Source organism: Hyperolius riggenbachi, chromosome 3 (assembly GCF_040937935.1).
Source record: "Hyperolius riggenbachi isolate aHypRig1 chromosome 3, aHypRig1.pri, whole genome shotgun sequence".
In the NCBI taxonomy this organism is placed as follows: domain Eukaryota; kingdom Metazoa; phylum Chordata; class Amphibia; order Anura; family Hyperoliidae; genus Hyperolius; species Hyperolius riggenbachi.
Window position 1 is genome coordinate 135468117 of NC_090648.1, and position 12725 is coordinate 135480841.

General features: G+C 44.7%; 1 long non-coding RNA gene across 6 annotated transcripts in view; it reads right to left on the minus strand.

Moving 5' to 3' along the window:
- Positions 1 to 12725, minus strand: part of LOC137561160 (uncharacterized) — a 150683-nt gene that overhangs the window by 98332 nt on the left and 39626 nt on the right. For 4 of the 6 annotated variants that reach the window (XR_011029899.1, XR_011029900.1, XR_011029896.1 and 1 more), the window contains exon 3: positions 11197 to 11286. The exons of the other annotated variants lie outside the window; for them this stretch is intronic. This is a non-coding gene — a long non-coding RNA (uncharacterized lncRNA). The remainder of the gene's footprint in view (positions 1 to 11196; positions 11287 to 12725) is intronic. 6 annotated transcript variants of the gene reach the window in all.

Consider the following 12725-nt stretch of genomic DNA (forward strand, 5'->3'; position numbering starts at 1 on the left):
CATTGCAAGAAAATAAGCTGTTATTATGGGACAAGGTGGTTTGATGGAGTAAGGGGTAGGGGGGCGCAATTTCAGTGTTTGCCATAGGTGCTATGTCACCCAGATACACCCCTGCTAGGGCTGCATAGCAGTGTGATTCGGGTGCAGGCGATTGTCAGACTCTGAATTACTTATCCCTCCGAGTTGCGCGCCACAATCTAGACCCTACCATAGTCATATGTCTATGAATGTATCATAGTTTAGGGCCAATGTATGTATAGTTTATGTTTCGTAGTCTAAGGGCAATTTAGGTGGAAGCCAGTTAACTTATCTGTATGCTTTTGGGCTGTATGAGGAGTGTATGAATGTATAAGGAGTGCCTGGAGGAAACCCACCCAGACACGGGGAGAACATACAAACTCTATGCAGATAGTGCCCTGGCGGGGTTTCAAACGCTGCAAGGTGAGAGTGCTAACCACCATGCCACCATGCTGCCCATTGAGAGACATTACATTGGCGGCAAATGCATTCTTGTATTTAATTCTGCTCAATGCATATTATGGTAGCTCAGAAGCTTTCCCATAAACTTCGGTAAGGAAGACTAATCATCCAACGACACCATGTTTTATTGTTTCACTACTTGTAAACAGTCCATACAGTATTTTCCATTTACCAGAACATTTGATTTATTGCAAGCTATTAAGCAAACAGTGTGGCTTAATGTACTTGAATAGTGATTTCTAGTTTGAGGGGGCTGCCTCATGCCAGTTTCATCAATGATATCATTATCCGCAAGTTCAGAGGAGGTGTTTCACATCCTGGGAAAATAATGATGCTTCCTGTAAATTCCAACAATTGGAAGCTAAAAAATACATTATTTTTCCAGTACAGTGCTGACTTACCAGGAAATTTATTTTATACAATAAAAATTAATTCAGTGTGAATCTTATAAACTGACCCCGTGCTAACAAATAACGATTGTTTTCTAATGAACTATGGAGACCAGAGTGCAACTTTATTTCTTGAGATTTCACGTACTGTTAAAAAGTAGTTGCGGCACTAAAAAGTACCAGTAGCAAATGTACATGCATAATTACCTAAATGTCCATGTTCATATTGCTCTATCGGAGACATTTTACCAATTTGTGATGCTTTGTCTTACTAAAGTAAACCCGAGCTGAAAGCTACAAAAAGAAAGATACTTACCTAGGTAGAGAGAAGCCTCTGGATCCTCTAAAGGCTTCCTGTGTCCTCCTCACTCCTACCTCCACCAGTTGAGATCCTGCAGAAGATCGTGATTGCACTCCATGGGCCTGATTCACAAAGCGGTGCAAACTGTTTGCACACCAGTGAAAAGCCCTTTATCATGCCTAAACTCAGTTTTGGCGTGATAAGAAGAAACGTGCGCGAAATTCCTGCGCAATGCGCCCATTAAACCCTATGGGCGCTGCGCACCGAATTGCGCGATTGTGCGCGCAAAACTTTGCGCGTGGGACTTTGCGCGCGATCACCAGCACAAAGCGGTGCTAACTCAGCGGTGCAAAGGTTATCACACCTAAAGTCTTTTAGGCGTGATAACTTGGTTATCACCGCTTTGTGAATCAGGCCCCTTGAGTGTGTTCGGAAAATATATTTTGAAGGGCCATGCTCGCCAGGAGCAGGGGTGCTGTTTTGCCCAGGCTTACCAAGAAAATGCTTGGTGCCTCACCCTCAGCAGGGGCCTCTCATGCAGCCAGGGCCACCCTGTCTGTGACTTGTATGGCTGCTGCTGCCTCCCCGTCACTCACACACAGACCTCAGATCAGTGGCAACGTGAACAAAGGGCAGAGCAGCGCAGTGACCATAGAGTACACTTCAGATGTGGATGTGAGGTAATTGCCCATTTCCTGCATTTGAAGTGTGCTGCATGGTTACAGTGCGCTGCACTCCTCTCTTCAGGGCGCAGTTGATCTGCAGGTCTGTGAGTGATAGGGATGGGGAGGCAACAGAAAGCTACATACCCCCACTGACACGAATGTCCCAAAAGGTGGGGGAGGGCACACCTTTGGCTACCTATACTGGGGGTGGCTACCTATACTGGGGGGACACCTTGGCCACCCATACAGGGGTTGGCTACCTATACTCAGAGGGAGCACCTTTGGCTACCTACCTTAACTGGAGGGCTATTTTTTTTGGGGGGGGGGGGGGGGTGTCACCTCTGGTTGACTATTATTACGGGAAAGGGGGCCTCTGACTTGGGGGGGGGGAGATGGTAAAGGGCCCCAAAATATGTGCCACTATTAGCAACATCCCTGGCCAGGAGGACATGGGAGGCCTCTGTAGAATCCCGAGGCTTCCCTCTTCTTAGGTAAGTACGTTTTTTTTTTAATCCCTCATCTTTTTCCCCCTCGGGTACACTTTCATTCATTATATTGTAATTCCAAATACTTCCAAATTTTGGTATAAGAAGGCACATTTACACATTTATATTTAAAAGCATAAGCGATCTTGAATGGCAGTAGCTAAAGGTTAAGGGCACTGCCTCTGACACAGGGAACTTGGGTTCAAAACTTGGCTCTTCCTGTGCAGTAAGAAACCTTGGGCTAGACTCCATAACACTGCTATTGCCTACAGAGTGCGTCCAAGTGGCTGCAGCTCAAGTGCTTTGAGTCTGCCAGGAGAAAAGCGCAATATAAATGTTATTTGTATTGTCTTGAATGCATAGCCTGGGGTTAGTAACCTTATTGTTAGGTGGAAAATGTTTGTAACCCTTACCATGTTAGGTTTTTGATTGGCTAGTGGATTGTTGAAAGGCTTGTGAAATCCCAATTATGTGATCGCAGTTCCTCCAGGAGATGCTAAATGTTTACATTGCTTTCAAATTATAATATAGGAAGTTTTGAATCAGGATGATATTATTTGATTCAAATCTTCTTGCTTTTACTAATGGCTAACACAGTATAATACGCTACTGCTAATATTATAATATACACTAACAATATTAGCCTACTAATACTGTGTGTAAAGTCAGTTTCAAGTCCATCTGATCAAAACCATGAAAGTGAAAGTATGGATCAGATTGTGCACAAATCACTTGTCGAAACTACTTATCCAGCTGTCATAAAACCACAAGAAATATTCCCGATATTCCCAGCAAGAAGTGAAAAGTTCAACAAATGAAAGCATATTCAGATAATGAAAGGTTACTGTAGCTGAGACTCCTGTGTCAGCAATCTGTGACAGCCACAGACAATGGAATGAACCTGTGTGACAAAGGCATGAGGGCAGAGTGACCCAAGAACAAGATTTACGCTGATATCTTATTGCGTTTTATGACTCTAATGAATGTGCACAGTAAGGGGTTTCCTATTGGAATCCCTTCTTAAAAAGTGATGGATCTGAGAGGTGGACAGGCCCTCTGAAGATGTGTAAAGAAGATATGGTAACAGGACAAAAAAAACTTTGAAGGGGCAATAAAGTTCTGGCTTCCCAGCCTTTTTTGGCCTCATTGATCAAGGTGGTTGACAGGCAGTCTAAATTATTCCAGTGATTGACAGAGGAGACTTGCAGCAAGACCTCTGTGTGAACCTAGATTGACCTCATAAAAGTTTGGGAAGTGACTCTGATCTTTGATGATTCACAGAGTAGATCCACCTTCTGAATCCCAAGGACCTTTCACATGGAGAACTATGGGCAGGTTGCTTCCTCAGGTTCAGTTGTAATGCCAGGAGGTCTGTGTGTTCCCCTGCTGTGGACACATGCTTCCATTGTACTAACCCTATAGTCATCTCCATGGGAGTTCCTTTCACCCTCTGATATGTGAGTTTGGCACCTCCCTCCTCTTTTTGTAACACTATCAACAACAATGCCTTGGGAGGATTGAACCCATCCTGTTTTTAGAGGACAGGCTGTTTGAAGTATGCCTATCACTCCAAAACCTGTGATAGGCATCTCAGAATCTCTTCACATGGTACAGAAAACAGGTCTTGTAAAGGTGGCCATACATTGTTTGATCTGCTACCAGACTGACCTTTATGCTGGGTACACACCATGCGTTTTCCCGCTTGATCCGCGGGTCGATTGGGATCGATTTGACTATTTCCGACATGCTCGATTCAGGCTTCGATCGTTCCTGACGTCGATTTGCATGTTAAGTATACAAATCGACAACAGGAACGATCGAAGCCCGAATTGAGCATGTCGGAAATAGTCGAATCGATCCCGATCGACCGCGGATCAAGTGTGAAAATGTATGGTGTGTACCCAGCATTAGATATATCCCTTTCTGATTGAATCTGATCAGAGAGGGATCAATAGCCTGGTGTCCAGCACACTTCATGCGCCAGTGTCACATGGTACAATGGTACAGACACTCAAGGTGATGGTGTACAGCAGAGGAGGCCAGGATAGGTGAAGCATCAAGCCTGCACACGACCCAGGGAGGGGGGAGTACACATATACACTTGGGGCACACCGGCTGGGGTTCCGTCAATAGTCGCAATATCAAGCACCGTTATGAGTGTGCACCTGATTGCGCTCCTGATCGTTTCTTTCAACTTTCAATACCGTCTGGAAGCCAATCGAAAGATCGATCGGGTGGCCATGTTGCAGTACAGATTAAAATTATCAATGAAATTATTATTATTAAATTATTTATTTTGTACGGTGGCAAAGTCATCCCGGTAATTGGTGTGTTTACGGGGGGGGGGGGGGGGAGAAGGGTATGATTAGTCATCGGTGTGGGGATAGTTACCGTTGGTGGGGGTCAGTTAGGGTTAGGCAGTGGTAGGTGGTTAGTTAGGGTTAGACACCAATAGAGGGGGGGGGGGGGGGCTTATGTAAAAATAGGGATACGTGTAGCGATAGTAAAATATTGGAATTACCATTTCCTAAAAGTAGAATATCTTTAATTTTACCAAAGTTCTACTAGCGGCTCTTTACGGCGCAAACATTTCCGAGGCGCACCCATTTTGCATCCACCCAAAGGGGCTCCGAAGTATAAAATGTCTGTTTTGCTCCAGCACGTCTGCGTTGCCTTATTTATAAAATTAACTTTAGAAAGGCCTAATGCTGGCAAAGCAATAACTATGCAGCAAATGTTGAAAATGTAACCGTGTGAAAATTGTCCTGTGTGGTGAAGTCAGTGCTGACAGATAAAGGCAGCAAAAAGATCTTTCTGTGCTTTATAAATACTGGTAGATGCAGCAATAAAACAGCAAAGAAATGAAAGTGGCAATTTTATCTGTCTTCCCCTATTCAGATTTAGTTCTATTTTATAATTTGGAGGTAGACAAGACAAGACAAATAACATTTATATCGCGCTTTTCTCCTGGCGGACTCAAAGCGCCAGAGCTGCAGCCACTAGTACGCGCGCTATAGGCAGTAGCAGTGTTAGGGAAACTTTCCTAAGGTCTCCTACTGAATAGGTGCTGGCTTACTGAACAGGCAGAGCCGAGATTCGAACCCTGGTCTCCTGCGTCAGAGGCAGAGCCCTTAACCATTACACCATCCAGCCACCTCAGAGGTAGAGGTGATGTCAGAGCTGAAACACCCGAATAGCACTTTAAATAAGTAACTACAATTCATAGGGCCCCCCAGCGAAAATTTGATGAGGACCCCAATGTTCACACCCCTTCCCTTGCCTCCCCCTGGTGCACTTCACAGCCTTGGAACCCATCTCACAAGGGTCTCACAAGGGTGAAACAAGTGTGTCCATCATGACATCACACCCATAAAACCATAAAAAGGTGTAGCCACAAAAACGTCTGATTTGAAGTATAATAACCTGTATCAGAGGAAGGGAAGGTTAGTAGTTGGGGCCCAAAAACAGCTCTGGGCCCCCCGGCAGTTGCAGGGGTTGTTCTCCTCTAGTTCCGCTCCTGCCCCATATTCATCCAATGTGATGCTGCTGCTGGCACTGGCAGTTGTGCAATAACATACACTACCAGGGCCACTTCCTGGGTGAATGCTGCTATACCTCCCCATGTTGCGATGCCTGGTGCCTGACTGGCCAATTGCTATGCTCACATGTGATCACATGGTTTGAAATTCGGATATCCCACTTGGAGGCGAACGTCATGTTACATTCAGAGAATCACTGCAGAGGATGAAGCTGCTTGCAGCTGACAATATCCCCTGATTGGTTCCACAGACAACTTTTACCAGATGCTGTTTTGCTATTTGCTGTTACCAGTGAGAGGAGAAAAGTTTATTTTATCTTGAAATTTCACATAGAAATGTATTCTGAGTTGAAAAGTGTTAACAGAAAAAAAAGGAACATACTCATTTTGAAACGAATGGCAGATTCACCCGTGTGAAGTCAGCGTTACAAAAACTCCCTTGTACGGAAATCCTAGGATATGTATCTCGTCTGAGCATAGAGATTATACACGATGCTATCATTGTCCTACAGGTCCTTCAACGTATCCTGAGATGGATCGCAAAGGCCCCCCCCCCCCCGAATAAAATGATTCATATCTTTCATCCCTATTCACTATTACCCCTATTACTCATAAGGTTCCTGCGGCAATTTTGGATACGCATCCCGGCACAATTCACTCGTTTCTTTTGTTTTATTTATATCCTCTTCTGCGTTTTGTCTGAGTGAACACAAACCCTTTCCCCCAGGCTTGGCAATACCCATGTCCCGGTCTACATTTAATCAACAAAAAGCTAAACACTTCCAATCTGTAACGGCTCATCTGGAAGCAGGCCTGGCCTGCCTCTCTCTAGGCCACATATAATGACTCTCCTTGCTCTCAGTGCTGAGGCCTAGCTTATAATGCTGCTATCCCTCACTGTCAGGCCTGTCTTTTGAAGAATTTTTATTGCACTTCCTGCTCTCAGGCAGATTTTTCTTTTCTTTTTTTTTTAGATTCTTAAATCCCTTTTGACTGAATAAAAAGAGCAAAAAAAGAACAGGAAAAATTAGGCCAGTGAAACCCAATCACAAGTACAGAGTTTGGCGTGAGTTGCTGAGGCTTTCATGCACTTTTGTCTGTCACTGCTGAACAGGCCTAAAGCCTGCGGTTTCCTCACTGCTGGCTCAGGAACTCACCGCTCCTGTCAACCAGTGTTTCCAAAAAATTAAAAAAGAGGAGACTTGATTGTAGCAAACAGTTGCTTATGGTGCTGAAATATGCCGCTGACACATCTGTATTTAGTTTCTAAGGTTATTACTGGCTAGATGTTTGCAGTGGAGCGCGTACTCTGAAGACGAGCGACATTAAAATTAGCTCTATAATTGGCAATTTAGTGGACTGGAATTAATTTAACCCGGTGCTTTTTAGCAACGTTTTGGCCTAGTGATGCACACGTGTGAGTCCCTAGGCCCATCCCTGTAGCCCTTCTAGCCTATCCTTGTAGCCTGGGCCAGAGGAAGTAGCAATTCATTCATCAGTGCAGTATAATCTTCCAGTAAACTGTAGCTGCCCTGAAAGCTATATAAAGCAAACCTGTCACAAATCAGAACAACACAATGTGACCATATTATGGGCATACCTTTCTTACAAAATTCTCTCCAGACTGACTTGTCCTTATATAACTATACTAATTTCTAAATGCTATCCTATATGCATGCACTATGCCAGAGGCGTAGCTAAGTTTTCAGCACCTGGGGACAAAGACAGTTATTGCGCCCCCCTCTGGACAAAATGGGTGTGGTCACATATCAGAATGTGGTTGTGGTCATGGGTGTATTCAAATGCTATTTCCCACTTTAAATAGCCAAATGTGTGCCCCTTTATATAGCCAGATGAGCCCGACCCTTCCCTCGTCTAGATAGTCACATGTGCCCCCCTTCATCCTGTTTAGATAGCCAGATGTGCCACCCTTCAGATAGCCTTTTTCTGCTGCTGTTAACTCTTCTGCAGAGGGAGGGAGAGAAGCAGGGGCACTTCGGGTAGCCACCGAGCCAACTGTACGTGAGAGTGCAACGGCCATGCTGAGCGCCCTCACAGTGCTGTGCCCGGGGACATATGTCTCCCTTGCCCACCCATAGCTACGCCTCTGCACTGTACTACTGATCTTCTTCTCTCTTGGACTCTCTTCCTATTCCAGAATCTGAGAAGCATCTTGCACAAGGCAAACTAGGCAAGTACCTGGGGCCTAATGAGAGGCCCAACGAGAATCAGTATGCAGTACAATTGTGTAATGCACACACAGAAATACACAAGCTGTGAAAGAGTCTGCAGCTTGCTCCTCTACTATCCAGGTGTCTATACTGACACTCTGATATACAAAACATTTACATCAATTTTTAATTACACATTAGAAAACAGGGACTTGTATGGTCTGTTTCTGGGGCACAAAAATGTCCACTGTTTTGCCTCATCATTTTATTAATGCAACTAGGGCAACCCAACAAAAATGGTATACAGTAAATATGTTTTACAGTGTATATGTTTCACAGGAATTCCAAACATGTGTGCCTCATTATAAGTAGGCTTATTAATGATTTAATGATAAACAAAGGCATTGACAGGCCTGCAAACTGTGCAATGGAGAGGGAGGAGAGAGAGAGAGAGAGAGAGAGAGAGAGAGAGGGGGGAAATTTTGTGTGATGAAGTTACAGGACTTACGAGGCGAATTGCTTAAAAAAAGTTATGTACCTCATTGTTAAAGCAGACCTCAGGGCAGACGAACAGCACCTTCCTTTTCACTATCAGGTGCTTTATAAGTCTAATCCAGAGAATACAAGCGATGAGCGAGCAAGTACTCACTCGCTCATCGCTTGTATTCTCTGCTGAGGGGGCGTGGCTGTCAGCCATTCCGGAGCGGGGAGAAGGAGAGGAGCCAGGACGCTGGCGTGGGACCTCCCGACCAGCACTGGGCTGGAGAAAGCCCCTGGTGAGTACAACTTTCTTTTTTTGGGTGAGCTCGGAGTCACTTTAAGGCTAGTGATGTGTTAATTTGCTATGGGGGTGCGATCAGTACATGGCAGAGTGGCTTCTATCGGTCGGGTGTGGGAGGGTTTGAAAACAGCATTGTGATCAGTCATGCTTGGGCATCGGTGATCATTAAGGATCCAACAGGTCAGATCAATATTGACGTCCAAACAGGATTGATTGGCGCACGCTGTATACAAAGAACGATCTACACCGGAAACGGTCATTATCGGCATGAGTGTACGTTTCTTATGTTTGATGTCCCTGCGTGTCACACACTGACAATGATTTTTGCAAACAGCACAACAACGCAACAGTGTGTCCAGGTTCTTAGAAAGCACACAGTCATGTCACTGACTTAGGGCCTGTGCACACTGCTGCGCTTGCGCTGCGTTTTTAAAAACGCATGCGTTTTTAAAATCGCAAGGTCTTTTGAAAAATAATGAAAATCGTGATGACTTGTACACACTGGTGCGATGCGTTTTTAGAAAAACGCAATCGCAGTGCCTGCTGCGCTTTTTTAAGCGCAGCGCTTGAAAAACGCATTAAAAACGCATGCGCTTGCAATTTTGCTTGCGTTTTTCAGTGTGTACAGGCCATTAGACCTCAGGAACTCAAAATCTGGAGCCCCTGCAAAACTCCAACCCCGACAGCTCCCCCCCCCCATGGTGTTGTGTGTGCGCTAACCTCCCCAGCATGTGTGCAGCTACGAAATGTCCTCTTCCGGCAGAGGGCGGGGGGAGGAGGGGTTTGGTTGGATTGCACAGGACCTGCACCTGAGATCAGTTTTGGAGGATAACAATTACCTTACCAGTGTATTTTTGGGATGTTGGAGGAAGCTGAAGTACCTGGTGGAAACTGAAGCAAAGACAGGGTTAACAGGCAAACTCCATGCAAAGGCACCCTGGCTGAGATTTGACCCGGGGACTCTAGTGCTGCAAGGTGAGAGTGCTATCCATCATATACATTCACTTTGCCAATACTTATTATGTGGCTGGAACTATCTGAACCTGATCCATCTAACATTTGCCCAGTCATTTCTATGGAATAAGAATCATCGATTTAAAGCAAGCTGTAAATGTGTAACAAGATTTATATGAGAAGTCCTTGCTTTTGAGTTTTTATACAGTGATAAATGAACATAATTCAAAGAGAAGAGAGTGGCTGTACTTCTCTGAATATACAGCATGGGAGAAGCACTGGTAAAGTAAAATGTTTGGATCGCAAGAGCTTGAAATGCTAAAATTCAGCAAAACAAACAATGTGTCTTTATGATAATGATACGAGGTTTATGTTTTGTTTTTGTTTTATTTTTTAATGAAACATCTCAACAAATGGAAAGAGAGTTCTTTGATTTGAATGAAGAGAGCCTATAGCCAGACCCGGATTAACATCACTAAAGCCTATAGGCACCCTAGACTCCGCCCTAAACACCCGCCAAACTGCACCCAGCTGTCACTTCTCCTTTACTTCCATTGCCCATCATAGGTAGCTACAGGTACCACTTTGTATTAGGTAGCCAGAGGTACTCTCAGTATTAGGGCTGGTTCAGACGGACGCTTGCAGAGCGTTTACAACCAGCGTTCAGGGCTTGGTGTTAAACGCTCCCATTCAAGTGTATGGGAGCGTTTGTACCAAGCTTTCAAGCGCGTTTGCACGAACGCAGCGTTCGGGTCCCGATTTTCCCTGGCGTTTAAGGAGCCCCTGGAAGCTACATGTAGCTTCCAGGGGAGGTTAACCGCGACGGCTAAAGTCCCCCTAGGGGAAGAAAAAACGCGACCGCATCCAAACGCACACGAACGCTGCTGAACGCGACGCCAGCAAACGCAACGCCTCCAAACGTCCGTCTGAACCAGCCCTTAAGTAGCTAGAGGTATCTCCAAGAATTAGGTAGCTATAGGTGCACCCGACTGAAAGGAGATCTGGCCAGTGGAATGCGGAGACCCGGGTGAGTAACCTTTCATTTACACTCCACTTGGGACTCTGCATAGATAAGGCAGGTGGGAGGCGCTTGAGGAGGGGAGTAAGCCACCTCTCCATCATCAGACGCCTGTAGGCACGTGCCTACAGTGCCTTATGGTAAATCCGGCCCTGCCTATAGCTTTGCTACATCTTTAGCTTAAAATGTTGCACCCCAATAAAGATCCAATTAGCATTACAGTAAAATCTTAGATTGAGAATAACTTGGTTTAAGAGCGCTTTGCAATAAAAGTTTGTTTGTGGACATTTAACTTGATAAGTAAGCAAGGTCTTGATATACAAGTAAAGAATGTTCACACATTTCACATAATCAGAACTGAGCTGATGGCTCTTCTCCCTTTGACTTTAAGGATTGTACTTAATTGTACTTAACCTGAATGTAGGGACTGTACAATGCCACATCTCTGTGAAATCCTCAAACGTAGGCAAAAGCAACTGTCATTGGATAAGTTCCTTGGTAAAGCTACAAACACACAAAAAAAAGAGCCAACAGATGGCAATGATTCTGGTATAGCGAAAGTATTACTATAAACAGTACAGTACAGTACTTTGCATTCAATAATTTTCTATAAATATTTTTGGATTATGGAACGAATCATCTGAGTTTCCATTAATCCTTATAGGGAAATTCGCTTTGACATAAGAGTGCTTTGGTTTACAAGCATGTTTCTGAAACAAATTATGCTTGCAAACCACGTTTCCACTGTACATGAAATCCATTGCTATCCAAACTGAGTACCTATCTAAAGGTCAATCTAGGTCTAAATATCTAAAGGTAAATCTAGCGATGTATGGGCAGATCGACCAAGAGACAGATCTCCATCTGATCAAATCTGCTTGGGGAGAGATCAGTTGTCTACCCATACACTGCTGGCTGATTCTTGATCAACTGCAGCATGAAATCTCTCAGGAAATCAGTATTGTGACTCCGCCTCCGCCACCTCACTGACCCCAAAGCACTGAGCCCAAATTACTTTGAAAACAGCGTAATTTGGCCAAAATACATCTTACCCCCTGAGTCTACGGTGGCCTGGAGGCAGAATAGTAATTAACGCCGCTAGGACTTTTGCAGGAGCAGGGCGAGCCGTTTTTCGGTTTAACCGTACGGCCAAATTCCCCGTTATTGCATGAATGCTATAGTAGAATATAGGTAAAATTAGTGATATTCTACTATAGCCGATAGTATAATATTTGTAAAATTACCAATATATTCTATTACCACTATTTTGTGCCCATTTTATTTATTTTAAGTATTTATATAGCGCCAACATATTACGCAGCGCTGTACAGAGTGCATTGTCTTGTCTCTAACGTCCCTCAGAGGAGCTCACAATCTAATCCCTACCATAGTCATATGTCTATGTATGTATTGTACAGTGTATGTATTGTAGCCTAGGGCCAATTCAGGGGGAGGCCAATTAACTTATCTGTTTGTTTTTGGGGTGTGGGAGGAAACCCGGGTGCCCAGAGGAACCCCACACAGACACGGGGAGAACATACAAATTCCTTGCAGATGTTGACCTGGCTGGGATTCGTACCTGGGACCCAGCGCTGCAAGGCGAGAGCATTAACCACTACACCACCGTACTGCCCATTTTTCCTTGTGCCTTTTTTGCATAGATGCCCCCCACCCCCCTCCCCCCACACACACGCTATGAACTATGTATGGATCTATCTTTCCCACTTTTGACCATATTACACTCTGAACAGCACCATCATTAACATTACACTGAGGAGCAGAAAAGTCACACAACACAAGCGTAGCCTACTCCTGAAACGTGTTGGCTGACGCCGGTTCGTGCAGCATGAACTGCCACTTGATGGAATGTGGAAGCCTGTCAGACGCGGCGCCATCAACAGGTATCTGAGCTGCCAGCTGTATCTGTGTCCTGAGACACTGGA